Genomic DNA, 4,042 nt, shown 5'->3' on the forward strand with positions numbered 1-4,042 from the left:
TATCAAGAGAGTCTGCATGGATGGAGGAGCAGGTGACCTACGGCTTGGCAGGATCCCAGAATATGCTTCTCTGCGTTGGACATCAGCCAGCATGGGGCCAAGATCAGAGAATAACTTCTTCCATCCTTAGATGTGCTGTTCCAACTCTCCGTTGTGAGCTGATTTTTCATTTCTGTGTTTTGGTTACATTTTCTTATTTCTTTTTTTGGAAGGGGCCTTGTTTTGAAAGTATGGTTAGTTAAGATGTCTCAGTCAAATAATAATTTATTAGCTATGATATAATGATATCAGAAAATAGCAAGCTCTTTGGCTGTTTATTTCCCTTGTTGTGGATAGAGAAAGTAAGTATAGAGATGTCTCAGTTGCTATGGATACCAGTCTTTGAGATGATAAAATTCTTTTAACATAATCCAGTTCAGTTAGGTTGGCTTTTTTCTTAAATGTTATGTCTACCAAGCACACTCTTTTTTAAATAAAAAATTATATCTTTTCCTCCCAATATCAAAAAATTTATTTTAATTTTTTCTCTAATTTTGCCCTGAAATTTTTCATTATCTTACAGCTCCTTTCTTTTTTACACTAGTAAAGATGATTTGAAGAAATAGATATCTCTAGTTTTAATTCTATCTAACAAGAAAACTCATTTCATTGGTTCCACATAAGTACACACACATGTCACAGTATGATTGACCCAGTTGTAATGTTCAGAAGCATATTCTGGGATCCTGCCAAGCCATAGGTCACCTGCTTCTCCATCCATGCAGACTCTCTTGATATGAAAGGGAGTCTAGACCTAGGCGGGTCCACCTCAGACAGACCAAAGATATTTTAAACAGAATCTTCAACCATTGACAGAGGTGAGCCTTTTACACATATAACTAACTGCTGTTACAGAATAAATTTTTTTTCATTCATTAAATATTTGCTGTATGTCTGTATATACCAGTCACTGTGTAAAGTGAACTCAGTATTTGAGAACCAGATTGATTATTAAAAGGTACATAACCATTTCATTGGTTTATTGAGTCAGAATTCTTTAAAATAGAATCTCTTTAGAATGAAGACTTTTGAACATTGCATTAAGTTAATTCATTGTTGCAGAGGGAAAAAAAAAAAAAAACACCAAATCTACAAAATTGTTGTTCAGCTGTTCAGTCATATCTGACTCTTTGTGACTCCATGGACTGCAGCACGCCAGGCTTCCCTATCCTTCACCATCTCCTGGAGCTTGCTCAAACTCATGTTTATTGAGTTTGTGATGTCATCCAACCATCTCATCCTCTGTCATCCCTTTCTCCTCCTGCCTTCAATCTTTCCCAGCATCAGGGTCTTTTTCTAATGAGTCAGCTCTTCACATCAGGTGACCAAAGTTTTGGAGCTTCAGCATCAGTCCTTCCAATGAATGTTCACGGCTGATTTCCTTTAGGATTGATTGGTTTGATCTCCTTGCTGTCCGATAAAACTCTAAGATAGTTAATCATTCATCTACTTTTCAAAAGGAATCATTGGAGTGGATTTATCAAAAAATGCTTTTGAAATCCTACTTTGGTGCCTCATTCTTCATTTTAATGTGTATCATTTTTGAGGCGTTCATTATATAAATTTAAAATCTGTGCAGTAAACATTTTTCTGGACTGTTTTGCTAGAAGCTGCCATGTTGGAGATGAAAGGGCCAATTGATGAATCACAAGGCCTGGATGTTAGTCCCAACTCTGCCTCTAGCTGTGTGGCCTCAAATGAGTCATTTAACCTCTCAGATCTTAATTTCCTCATCCAAAAATTAGAGGTCAGGCTACATAAGTTTCCAAAGCCCCCTTGACATCCTAAAGTATCTACATTGCTTTGAAATTTATCCAAATCTCCAACTGATATCCAGCATCAATGTTAGCAGCTCTTTTAAATAGGCTTACTGAGTTCAAAATGAAAGAGAAAAGAGAAAGCTTTAGAAGTACAAGCCTGCTAGCAAGATTTATTTTTTCCAGTCCTGTACCGCATTTAAAATTGTTTTAAATTTTCAGTGGAAAATAGGAATTAGACCACATTCAGGTGGATCATTTCAAACCCTTTATTGTTGGTGATACTTTCTCCAGATGGAAATTAAGTGTGTAAAAGTAATACTGGCTAATACTAACATTTATTGCTTTTACTAAATGTCAGACATTTTGCTAATTGCTTTATATTGACTCTTCTCATCAATCCTAACAGCAGCACTATGACACAGATATTATGATGTTTATTTTACAGATAAAAAAGAACATAATAAGGCCTTAGATGGCTCAACTAATATGTGGCAGGACCAGAATTTGAATTCATGCTGACTTTTAATGTCCAGAGGATATAAACTCTGTAATGCACAGACATTCAGATTTTATATGTGTGTGTGTGTGTTATACATTCTTCATGTGTCTCAAAATATGTCTTAGTCTCCTGTGCAGCGGTCTTTCTATGCATGCCTGATCTCAGTGAAAAGCACTGCACTCATCAATAAACAACAAGATAGAAACTTGGGAATTAATTTCTCATTCTCTTATTTCCACTCCCTACAAATGCAGCCCATCACCAAGTCCATTCCATTTTATTTATTAAATAGCTCTCACAGTGGATTTATGGGTCAGGGTCCCAAAGCAACCCTGGCAAACTTGCAGTGTTTTACCTAAGAGACTTTAATGAAGGTACTATAGTGGCGTGAGAAAGCTCAAGGTAACCTACAAGCAGTGGTGGAGCACCTAGGCACTAGCAACAGTGGAATGCTGTTAGCATGTGTTATAAAATGAATTGTGTCTCCCGCCCAAAAGATATTGGAGTCTAACCTCCAAAGCTCACCCTCTTGCGTAAGACTTTAACTGGGTCCTCATTGCTCTTAAGGTAAAATACAAATTTAAAACTGAGCTGTAAGGCCATGCGGGGTCTGTCCCCTCACAAAAGACTTCTTTCTCACTCTTGCTGTGTGTGTGTGTGTGTGTGTGTGTGTGTGTGCGTGTAGCCTCACGGACTTCCTCTCATTACCTCTAATGTGTTGTGCTCCCTCCCACCAGGGAAACTTGGTATGTGGATGCTTTTTCTTCAGCCTGGGTACAGTCCCCACCTTTGTTCCTATTGTGTTAGTCTAGATTTTTCTTCAACAAACAGAACACTCCAGTCATCAGTCCTAATTTTTGAGTCATCTCAGGCTCCAGAGTATGAGTGACCAAATCTTCAGTTGGTTTCAGTCTCCAGCATCAAGTCAGAGAGTTTTCCTGAATAACCAACTGAGCTCAGAACACTGTAGAATAGGACAAGTCATCCTCATTATTCCCTATCTAGAGTTCCAACCTATAGGATGCCTGAGTTGAAAAAAAAAAAAATGACTTTTTTTCAGCCACAGAATTTTGAGATGACTTTTAAAACTCAGTGATGAATATATGCATAGAAAATGTTTGGGATATATATTTTTTAAAATATTAAGGATGGGTGTGTTTGGGACTGTAATTGGGATAAGATACATAGCAGGAAAAGGGAGGAGATGTTTATATGTTCAAGGAAAATATTTGTTTACCATAACATGAAGTAGAAGAAGGTTTGCGTATCTGAATAAACCAGGGGTTCTAGAGAGAAACTGACATGGTGGAGGGAAGTGTCGGAGGTGGGGTAGGAGCAGTCCATGAGACCTCAGAGTAGGTTTTAGAGAGGAGATTCCACCCCTTCTCTCCATTCTATCACCTTTGATACTCTGGTTTGGGTCAACCAAATGTCACTCCTGAGGGTCAAGGGGAAGAAGCAAGCGAGCAGTCTTTTGTTTGGGAGCTCTCTACAAAATGACCCTCTTTATTACAGTCAATTTCTACAATAGCTGCTATAACCACAAACCAAAAATCAATACAATAGCTGTTGAAAATCTATGAATAGATTTCATGAGTGATATATCATCCTTGCTCTGTAAAAACTCACAATGAAAAAATGAGTTCTAGTTGCTATTCCTCTGGCTTTTGTTTTCAGTTATACTACTGAGACTAAAACTTCCCAGAGACTAAAAGGACTCTGAGATGAGAATAAGCCTGATATG

This window comes from Capra hircus, chromosome 8 (genome assembly GCF_001704415.2).
Source record: "Capra hircus breed San Clemente chromosome 8, ASM170441v1, whole genome shotgun sequence".
Classification (NCBI taxonomy): domain Eukaryota; kingdom Metazoa; phylum Chordata; class Mammalia; order Artiodactyla; family Bovidae; genus Capra; species Capra hircus.